This window comes from Schistocerca nitens, chromosome 5, assembly GCF_023898315.1.
Source record: "Schistocerca nitens isolate TAMUIC-IGC-003100 chromosome 5, iqSchNite1.1, whole genome shotgun sequence".
NCBI classification, from domain to species: domain Eukaryota; kingdom Metazoa; phylum Arthropoda; class Insecta; order Orthoptera; family Acrididae; genus Schistocerca; species Schistocerca nitens.
The window spans coordinates 58,655,807-58,667,961 of NC_064618.1; positions in this window are offsets into that span (position 1 = coordinate 58,655,807).

The following is a 12,155-nucleotide window of genomic DNA, read 5'->3' on the forward strand; positions in this document are numbered from 1 at the left end:
TGTCATGAATAATGCATCATGGTTTGTGAAGAGCAATGATTCCCATTCCTACAACACTAGAGCGAAAAATAACCTTTATTATACAATATCCAAGAGAATTTCAAAGCGCAGCAACCAAATTTTTAGTATTTGCCCAATAACGTAAAATATCTCATAGGTAGCGTAGCAAGTTTTCAATTCGACCTAAAATAATTTCTCCTGGGCTATTCCTTCTATTCCATGAACGAAGCTGGTAGCCTGGAAAAAGTACCTTGTTTCTAAAGAGAATTTTATGAGTAGGTCTAAAAAACAATTTACTCGTTAATGTTAAATCTGATCGCGTATGCATATCTCGTAAAGTGACTCATTCCATATTGTTTTGATGGAATAGTTGTTCAAATGATCAATAGAATGTGTAACTAACCAACTAACGTAGCAGTAAACTACAGCAAGAATAATAATAAAGTATTTGGGTTAATAAAATCGAATATTGGAAGAGATAACTTTATGTATGAAAAGTGTAAATTGGAATCGATGGTCATCTCATTGTTATTTAATTACAGTGTTGAAAAAGCAAATTTAGAGAGCGAATGAAGGTGAAATTTAAAAGTGAAACTACAAGTGTAGTGTGAAAGGACTCTAAGGCTTCAAATTTTTAAAAAGTGTATAACAAAAGATGACTTACAGGAATTTCAAGTGGAAAGTAGAGTACTGGTATGACTCTGGAGTGTTTGGCATTGAAACAAAAGTCCCCGACGGAAACAGCCGGTTTTTATTCAAGATAAAAGCAAGTACTCCGCCAGATAGCTACTTTTTCGTGTGCGGGACGTCGTAGCAGAGCTGGAGAAAATGACAGGAGCAGGAGTTCTACACTGGATGCAACAGGCTGCCAGTGATGCTCCGTGACAGGCGATTTGCGGTCTGTGTCCCAGGAAAAGCTTTGTTAGATGACTCGTTGAGCACTGCGTGATTGGTAGTCGACGACTGGCCTGCTCTGCATTGACCCCTAGCGAGAGATCGCCTCCTGTCTTCAAAGCCATCTCTGGCCACTGGCTGCTATCAATATTTCTGAGAGATACCCAGTCCTCGCCACAGTTCGACACCAAGGCCCTAATATGGTGCCGACTGGTGCAGTGAGTAAGACTGTGGAGCGTAGCAGGGTATCCAACTAGCTGGCGCCAGCTGCCCCATTGGCGGGGTCGGTATGAACGTCTCCTGAAAAGGCATCTGGGTATCCTGGACGACAAGTGTGCAGATACTTGGCGAGGGACCTACCTCGCCGGTGGTGCTTGTCTCAGTGTCCCTTCACGCCGTCCCAGAGTTTCACAGAGCGCTTCGGCCAGAAACAAGGTGCAGGTGTGGTCACTGGATGATTATGCTTACCTGCGGTCCTGACAGATGTGGATCCAGCTGTGGTTCAGAATTGGTAGAGGCTTCACCTGCACTGTTGAGGTATGTGATTCCCTTGCTAGGGGTTTTCTGCACTGTGACTGGAGTGAATCGTCAAGCTAGTATGGTGATTAGCTACCATGTAGATAACATGAGGCCGTTGTGGTGTACGTACAGCAGATAGCTTTCTTGCGATTCAATTTCCATACTAGACTGAAAGAGCCAAAACGATAATGGAGGTTTGGCGGGGTGTTTCCGTTTCCAGATGCATACGATGCAGCAGATACTGGTTGATGCCTGTGAAGTTCTTCGGGCTGGATTATTACAATCACTAACATTGTATGGTTCGTAGAAGCAGCGTTAAAACTGAATCGGGGGTCGTCTTCCCCATTGCTGCTGCTTCAAAGTCAATATCATTTGCTCCACATCGGCATTAGTTAGAGGGTCGAAAAGTTTGGATACGAAATACTTCATGCTTTTTATCGTACAGAAATACTGAAACTCTTAGCTGTTGGTTGTGGTCCATCTTTAATAACGAAATGCTGAGGCAGACCTTCAATAGACATCACCTTCCGCAATGCCACAATAATGTGCTTCGATGGTCGTGGAGAGGACACTAAATACATGGGGAAGTGTACAACACGTCCACCACCACCTACGATACGGGTTTCAGTATGGTTCTTCTGAAATGTAAATGAATTCATTCCAATGATGGTGTAAAGTTATCCACGTTCAGAATGTTGTCCTCTGTGTTGGCATGTTCTGTGCAGTCGGTTGGATGGGGACTACCCACTCAGTATCTGTGGCCATACCTAGCCAGTACACTTGTTCCTGGGAAAGGTTCCTCACCGAGGTCATACGACAATATGAGAAGCTGTAGAAGCAAGGCTCGGAGGAATGACCACGCTGTGTTGCTCACTACCGATGTCGATGACCAAAACACCAGACCTTGGAAAAAGCTGGGGCTGTACTGTAAAAAATTCCCAAAACAGAGCATCTTTATTCCTTTACCGACCCAGATAATATGGACATGAATGATGACCTACCTGCCACTGCAGTCAACTGGTGTAAGAGATTTGTGATACAGTCCGAGTGGCAATTTATAAGCAGTCCAAAGTGACAGTCACGTTTTTAAGTAGCTGAAAAATCATTATGTTTGTTTATCGATTCCTGGATTTGCAACATTTGGCACGTGGAACAGTACATCTGCATTTAAATATTTTTGATTGGGCTTGTATTGGATGGCATATAGATAGGCACTCAGGAATAAAGCCGAATGTTTCGCATTCTGAACCATACTGTTGGAGATTTTTGGAGATGTTCAAGTGGGTTCTAAATAACACAATCATCATTTTGTGGTTGATGACGTCCTGAAGCTTATTCGCAGATAAAAATAAGGCTTTCGCCATTATATTTAAAATTAAGAATTTCTGCATACTCTTGTAGATGGGTTATACTGTCCTAAATTTAGGACGGTCTTTGATGGATATTCTACTAGTTACTCAAAACCGTGAGCAGTGCTGTGTGCGAGAAATGCATCCACACCATACCGCTAAATATCAACTACCACTACGGGGAAAAACGCAGTAGATAGGCAGCTACAGAGGTTTCCAGCCACAAGTATCGCTTTAGCGTCTGAAACGCTTGTTCACAATCATGTAAAACAGAGACTTGTGCTGAATAGTAATTTCTTTGACAAAAGCATTTGAATTTCCAGGGAAAAGTGCTATTCGTGGAGAAATGCTTCTCTGTAGACATAATTCCCTTCAAACTCAATACACGCACCAATAACTCTACTTTCTCTTCGAAAAAAATTTGCAGTTGTTGAGATTGTACTATACTTCCGCTTCATGTAAACTTGAAAATATGGTTCGTAAAATGCACTTGTGGTTGTCTTTGCTGTCACCAATGACAACAATTTTATCAAGATAATTTGCGGAGAAGGATGTGGCACCTGTAAGACATTTCAAATATCTCTAAATTGGAACTGGAGTTTACTGTCTATAGGGTGTATTTATCGCCAACAATTGTACGTATTTTTCATCAAGAAATAATTGGAAGTATCCATCTCTCGAATTCAGTTTGAGAAAGATTTTGTTTCTGATCATTTAGGTAGGATCTTTTCTGAGTGAAATGTACACTAGGAGTCTAAACTGACTGAGTGTTTTTTGTTTATTTACAATCAAAAGACAACCTCAACGAGCCATCAGGTTTTTTGGTTATGACTAAGGGTGTAGAGAGGTTATTGTAAGATATGAGCTCCATGACCCTTAAAGTATGGAGGTGTACCGATTCATCTTACATATTTGTCTTCTTGGCACTTAGAACACGGAGAGTGTGGCAAACCAATGAAATTGGTAGTTGCTTAAGAGAAATAGGAGCCAATTTCCTACACAGCCGAGAAGCTATGCAAGTCATGTCGAGACCTCTTGGCATACTTGTACCAAAATAATCGCTCTAGCAAATAATTTTTCTGTGTCTTGGGTTGTAAACATAAATGTGTTGCAAACGTCTAAGTGCTGGTTATATTACTAAAAGGATGAGAATTTAGTGTGTGACCTTCCTGTCGCTAGCTTACGTGGTGTACATGCCTTCAGTACAAATAGGTTACTTCCTGTGTAAAACTAGGCTGCATTATACATGTGACACAGGCGGAGCTTTTAGATGCTAACAGGTCTCCCGCTTAAAAGACGTCACAGCCATAGCTGCCTTTACGTACAGGGGGCCCAAGACACAAGGAGGGCACACCACAAAAATTAAGAATTAAGAACGTCTGTGTTTAAAAACTGTGCTGTGATTCATCTTACAGTTATAAAAAATGTTGGTGGTATTACTGTGTATAAAATTTTTTGGTTAATTTTTCAATGGACAGCTAATGTAAATAAGCATTCACTTCACATATTCCACACTTACCCTTATCAAATTCCTAGTCACTGCCGCGTCTGATACGTCAGTTGGAAAAATCTCTAAGACTTTTAAAGGAATAGTTACGTGCATTTTGTTATTTTGAAATGAGTTTTACATCTTGGAATTTCTATGTCGTCCATAGCTCACATCAAAAAAACCTGGACCAATACATTATTTACATGCGTTAGTGATCTCGTGATGAATCTATGTAGAAACATATTTAGATAACATTTCAGATTGATTATAGATTGTAGGAAATGTACAAGTTGTCTTAACATCCACAGAAACTCATAGTTTTCCGAATCAGGACTTCACAGCGATGTCATAGTGCCACTGTAAACGTTTTACCAGGAAATATAAAACTCAAGCAAAGAAAAGCGTTGTTTCGTAAATACAAATGCATTTTTATTAAAAACACGCTATTTTCTTTAGTAATTATACTACTCGAAAAAACACCAAATATTTATCAGCATTCCTATTACAGCATTATGAAACCTGCGCTCGTTGTGAAGATCATTCATATAATTCAATTAATGTGAACCGAAGCGGTAAACCAATTAGCCATAAAGACTTTTTGATAATTATATTTTAATGCAGTCTGGTTGGGTACGTGTTGTACTTGAATTAAATATAACTACAATTTGATCTCAATTTTTGGTTATTTGTAGAAAATGTAGCTCCTCATAGCATCATTGACAATTTCTATTGAATAACTTAATGATACCAACTCCTTTCATTTATTTAATCCCATCAACCCATTCAAACAAATTTATTTTAAAGTTTCTCTTTTGCATCTTTTAAAACAAACGTTCACACTTTCTAAAGTTTTATCCCGTTAAATGGTAAAAATCAAATACGCCATTATATGTGTTCAACTTGAAAATTTCTCTACTACGAAATTTTTGTGAGATAATTGACAACAATTTGAGGTGAACTTTCAGCTACTCGGGAAGTACTAGAATTAATCGTAAATGCGTTGATCTTTTACGAAACCTTAGTCTGGGAATGCTCACATCTCCGAATAACCGTTCCACCGCATATGCGAAAGTCTATTCTATTATATCTCTGTGTTTGTGTTTCAGATGCAGTCAGCTCAAGAAAGAAGACCTTTGCCACCTGCTGCTACAGAGCGTCTTCTGCTGGATATTAAACCATTTCTGTTTATTTGTAAGATCCTTGGTTTGATGCCCTTTTCAGTTGATGTGGCAAATATCTCTCTTCAGAGAACAAGGACAGAATTTTTTATTTATGTACTTCTCGCCAGTCTGCATATCATTTTAAGTTGTGTACTAATATTTTTCTACATTGATTTCCTACCAAGAGAATCACCAATTCAAATTGTTTCATTTGTTTGTTGCATTAGCTTTGACGTCCTGGCAATCCTTGCTATTGTACATGATGTTTTATACAGCAGGGACGAATATGAAAGGATGCTACAGCTAATTTGGATCTGCGACAGTAACCTCACAGGCAGTAATGCATCAGTTCCTAGATCGTATGCTAAGCTTGTGAAGTTGCAGTTCCTTCCTTTGCTTTTACTGCTTATTGTAAATGGCTTTATTGCAACTACAGCAGGACAAAACATAAGGTGGACTTTAATGTATTTTACCTATACTAAGGACCAAGCCATTGTTTACACAGCAGTTTCAAGATTCGCTAATCTGCAGTTACTTGTACAGCAGAGATTAAATAATATCAACTCTCGTATGTCTACCTGGTGTACTGATGGACAGAGAAATATTAATTTTTGTCAACGAAGTGCACACGGCGAGAAATTCTGCAACAGGAATCAGCACAGTCTTCGTACAGCGTCTGGGGTACGGTCAATAAGGCGAGGGTATCAAGCAATCTGCGATTTATCCGTAGCAATCAATTGCACTCACGAGATATTTCTACTTCCCTTTCTGATTATTGCTTTCTTCAATACAGTAACAACAGTGTGTTTCTCTGTTACAAAGGAAAATATTTTTAGAATCAAAAATAATTTTACACTCATACTTTGGGCATCGTTTATTACACAAATAGTCCCAGTGTCACTGGTAATCGTGGCTGCCCACTGTGTGACGTCAAAGGTGCGCCATGTGACTCGCCTGGACTGTATGTTTCTGCAGAAGGGAAGCGCTAGCAGCGTGGGTGTCCACAGAGAACTGAAGCTGCTGAGGCACCAGATGGCGTGTAGGAGGCCCACGGTCTCCCTCTTTGGTTTCCTCACCCTGAACCTGGGGCTCTTTGTTGTATACTTCTCTGTAGTCATCACTTACTCCACTGTGCTGTTGTCTTTCAGATAGAGTTGCTCCTCATGTTGTGTTACTGAGCGAGGTGGTGCAGTGAAAAGGCACTAGATTCATATACTGGTGTCCAGATGCCTGTCGAGCCGTCCAGGACCAGGTTCTTTATGTTTTCCCTAAGTAAAATCCGATAAATGTCCGAATATTTCCTTTCACAGTATGAAGCCACTGGTCTTCCTCAACTTCTCATCTTCCTTGCATCTTTTTCTTTTTGTGTTTGCGGAAACAATCGAAAGAACAGAAGCCTGTGACATTACTTCATTGATAGAGCACACAAGTGAGCTGACACATGCATGGGGATTTGGATCGAGAAAGGACTGGTACTAGGGTGATCCATGCAGTTGTGCGTAGCCGCAGTGCCCTGGTGGTGTAGTGGCTAGTGCATCTGCCTAGTGAGTAGGAGACGTGGGCTGGACTCCCGCCCGTGGTACAAACTTTCATCCAAGGCTTCAGTCTGCGTGTGGTACATCACAGATGTTTGAGATTAGGAAAGGTCTCTGGAATCACATAGTTTGATGCCTGTGTTTCAGACAGGGTCATCCACACTGCTCAATGTTGAGGTGCTATTCCAATAAAGTTGAGGAGCATCTGCAGTGCTGTTTGAGTGTAGTGGGAATACCAGGTGAGCTGAGGCATCACTGGAAATTAAGACTGAGAAGGTAGGCTTGCTGAGATAGTCCATGAAGTGGTGTGTAGCCATTAAGCCAGGGTGGAGCAGTGGTTAGTACATGTGACTGTGAGCAGAAGAGCCAGGATCGAATCCTGGCCTCGGTACGAATTTTCATTCGTCACTTAAATCTTCATATAAACATCACATGATGTGAATTATTTATTATAGAATGTATTTTAACGACTGCTGCTGATCAAGTATTAATGAGAAATCACATAAAGACTGTAGTATTCTACGCATTCTGTGCAGATCAGGGACATAGATGGTAGTTGTTATTTATATTATCTTGTAAAGACAGCCATATAGTTTGACACTTCAACTTGTGAAAAAACTATTTTCGTCATTGTAAACTACGAGGAATGTGTTCCAGCTCTAGCTGCTAAAACTGAATAAAAATGATTTAAATTCGAATTTGGCCTATTCTGCCACCTATCAGTGTAATTTTTCTACAGATTTATTTGTGTTTATTTGAAATTTGAAGGTGATCAAAACTGAAGCGCAAATCCCCGAAAAACAACCCATATAATTACGACCAGCACATTCATTGCGTGAAACAATGTATATTATCACATGCAGTACTTACACAGACATAGTTCTCCAAGCAGAAGTTGTTATAGTATTTTCTTCCCGTTTTCGTCAGTCGCCGCTTAAGAGCAACTGTTTAATTTAAAGGAAGTGATTATAGCCAGCGGTGTGGGGCAGTGCCCCAGCTTGACGTGGGCCACCTGATGACACTCAACATGATTTTCTGTGTGTTCGCACTGCGCTAGTTCAACATGAAATTCTGTAGTGATTACGTTATTGGTATCATTTTGAAAAATGAAGAAAACAGCAGGACAATTGCTAAATCCACAATCATTTATTGGGTACACGACAGCATTCGGCACAGTTAAAATTCCATCAGCTGGTGTAAAAAACAAAATCGCTTATACGTCTGTCATCCTCACCCCAATGTTGTCATGGAACCAAAGGTTCCGTGTCAAAAAAGTAAAAGGGACAAAAACTCCATAACAGCCGTTCCCTCGCGGTGCGCGACTTGTTTGTTTTCCTGTGTTCCTTATATGTTATACATCTCGGGGCAGAATGTTGATTGTTGATAACAGAGTATAGCCGTTTGATGAAATTTTAGTCACGCAATGTGACCTGAGATTTATCAACTTGCCAACGTAAAAATCAACAAGAAGTCAGGCATAGAGATTGTGCAGTGTAAGAAATATATACAGCCAGGGAATGGCAGAGGTTGGTTGTCGTTGATGACAGCATCTTCAAGGGAATATTGTTGCTTGTAACACATTTTCCAACCTCACTGTATCCTGGGTTCCTGAACTGGAGTCGGCAATTCGTGGCCCTAGCGGACCAACATATTACCCGATGGACTAAAGTAAAAATTTTGCATGTGCTCATTAGGCAGTTTTTAAGTTTTACTCAGTTCAACATGAATGGCCTGTGGTGACTTTGGCGGTATTTTCCTTGTAACCTGCAGACAAGGCGTCACCTATGTTTCCTGCAGACAAATGTGAAGCTTGTACGTTAATCTACCAGTCATAGAACCACAAGTACTGCGTAACTGAGAGTTGATGTATCAGCGAACTGAATGACGTAAGCTGCTGCTTCCAGTATGTGTCGTCGTGTTGAAGAGTGCCATAGTTCACAAAAAATTCCTCTGGGTTCTACTCCATACGTATTCCTTGCTTATACTTTGTCGATTTCCACATTTTCCAGGAAGGTGCCTGCATAGTTCTTCAATTTCTTTGCGAGTGATGATCATAATGACATGCTTGCACGAAATGTGTAATTCTTCTTGGAGGTACTGACGAAATGCAAAAAAGATTTAGAACTGTCCAGAGTCTATGACTGAATGTGCGAATAGTGATTTAATTTTGATGGTTTGTCTCCCTTCAAGTGAACTCTATCGGCTTTTGCACGTCACCGTACAGCTGTAGTTCTCGTACTCACGTGCTGATTCTTCTCTAGCGTCAGACTCACACTCATCACTACCTCCCAGCGTGTCGGTACTCCCTTGTATTAAACCCCCCTAGTATTTTTACGTTCTGACACCATTTAATATGCGTACAGAGTCCGTCCTCCACTCTGATTTTACATTCGTTACTCAGTGTGTAGTATCAAAGCTAATTCTCGAGTAGCAAGCCAGCAAATTTTGCAGGATTAACGGGCTTTCCACCTACTGACGACTGCTGCAAATACAGGAGTAACCACCAAACACAGGAACAGTCTTACACGTGCTTTATGTACAGCTACAACAAAGTGAGTCTCGTAAACAGGCGTTCAGACAGTACTGGCAATGACACAAGTCTGTAGCTTTACCAATAAATTGTACTGGTAGCTGTTCAAAGAGATATTATATTATTAATAATCATTTTTCCAGTCGATTTTAACCTTTCCAGCTGGGGTACATTGCTTAATAGAACCACATTTTTTTTTAAGAATACGAAGTTTAAACATTTCGATGTAAAGAAAGCAGTTAATATCGAAAACGTATGACGATCAGCAGCAAAATTGCTGAAGACATCTTCTCTTGAAATTAACTGCAGCACTGTGTTCTTCAATTGAACTTGTTTGGCGATAAGATACAGTCTGAAGTGAAATATTCCCTTAAGAGACATGAGCAACTGTGCCATCTGGAAATAGAAAACGTTTTCTCTACACTATACTCTTGTGAGAACATGTTGACAATTTTCAAAGCAATGAAGAGTGCAAGTCTGCCTGTAGGCACAATACAAAATGCATGAGCTTTCACTAAAAATAATGTTGATCACGGCAGTCCCAGTGCTCCACCACATCAGATCTCACACGTATACTGGAGGGGACTTATTAACTGTCTCATTTAGCTTTGCCTAATAGTCTGTCTGTAATTAACAAAGGTCTTCTTCTTCTTCTCCTTCCTATTTTGCTGCTGCTGACTAGGATTTCCCATGTTTGTCTGCCACATTTCGTGGGTGTGCTGGACCAAATACTGTCCCATCTATTGGGTGGTCATCTGGGTAGTCGTTTCCCTTGAAATCGACCTTGTACACAAATTTGGACGGACACTCACCTGAAGATGGCTGGACGATTGCCAGCCGAAATATCGTGTCAATAAGTCAACATGATCCGGCTGCAATTCCGAAATGTCATCGATCATTCAATACGCCGGGAAAACTTCAAGAATCACATCAGATACCTCTTCGGGGAGGAGATAGCATTACAAGTCCAGAGGTTGGACAAGCTACGCAATAAGCGAGCGAGACTGTTAAGTTCTCTGTGTTTTTTACTGAAGTGTCGGGACAATGGCCTTATCCCAAAGTTTGCCAGACTGAGAAATTTTATCGAGACCGCCGCTGCAAAATTCATTATACGAAAGGCGAGTTTAGCACTAGTGAAAGAGAGGATCCGGTGTCCTCGCCGTGAACTGGACGTCATATCGAAACAGCTGTTTCATCTGCATATGGAGATTGCATCCAGCCTGCCATCAATTTCCTGGGCATGGGTCGATGGCGTGACCTTGGTTCAAAAATGGTTCAAATGGCTCTGAGCACCATGGGACTTAACGGCTGTGGTCATCAGTCCCCTAGAACTTAGAACCACTTAAACCTAACTAACCTAAGGACATCACACACATCCATGCCCGAGGCAGGATTCGAACCTGCGACCGTAGCGGTCACGTGGTTCCGGACTGTAGCGCCTAGAACCGCACGGCCACTCCGGCCGGCTGCGTGACCTGGGCAAAAGCGGTCTGGGTCCATAAAGAGTCTACATCAAGACAGGTTTCGAAGTTTGCCCGGCTGTCAGCAACGTTGCAGCAAGAAGATACTTTTCGACGTTCCGTGGTCAGTTTAACGGATAACGTTTTAGACGAGGTAACACTGTCTGTGCTTGGGAAAAGCTTCGCTCCTACCCCGAGAACCCTGCCTCTGACTGATTTTATTAGTGCTGTTGAGGAAGCTGTTAGACCTCTTCCTAGTTATGCTGCAGAAGAAATAAGACGTGAAGCTTGCCGTGCACTCACGAAAGCTCCACGTCAGCCATGGAAAGGCCCGCACTACGAAAGCTACGAGAAGATCCTCACACGGTGGTCTTACCAGCGGATAAGGGAAACTCTACAGTGCTGTTGCCGCGTGAGGTTTGTAATCAGATGATCTACAACTTGCTGAGTGAATCAATGTACCGGAAGATTGACAAAGACCCCACAGCGAAAGTGGAGAGGAAAACATCAGCCCTACTGAATTCTTATTCTATTCCGCAAGAAGTGGCCAAAAGACTAAGACCTCACAGTTCTGTGCCACCCAGGTTATACGGTCTTCCGAAGATCCCTAAAAAAGACGTTGCGTTACGGCCGAACGTCAGTAATATTGACGCCCCCACATATGATTTGGCGATACATCTCGCCTCTCTACTGATACCATTTGTGGGGAAGTGCGTGCATCATGTTCGCAACTCGGCTGACTTTATCAATAGACTGAAGTCACTTCGGATTCTTTATCGCTCATCAGCAATAAGTTCACGGCTGACATAACAGCGCTTTTCCATCACGTCCTTTCCTCAACCTAATTTTTATTTAACAACGAATATTTTGAGCAGATTGACGGTGTTGTCATGGGCAGTCCTCTCTCGCCTTTGGTAGCAAACTTTGTTATGGAAGGCTTTGAGGAAAGGGCACTAGACTCGGCAGAACTTAAACCGAAAGTTTTCTGGCGATATGTAGATGACACTTATGTAGTGTGGCCCCATGGTGAAGAAGAACTGTCACGGTTATTGCAACATCTGAATGCAATCCACAATAACATCCAGTTTACGATGGAAGTAGAGAAGGATGGTTGCTTGCCGCCTTTGGACGTCTTGGTTACTAAGAGAGTGGATGGGTCATTAGGGCATTCTGTCTACCGTGAGCCAACACATACGGACCTTTTCCTGCAAGCGTTGAG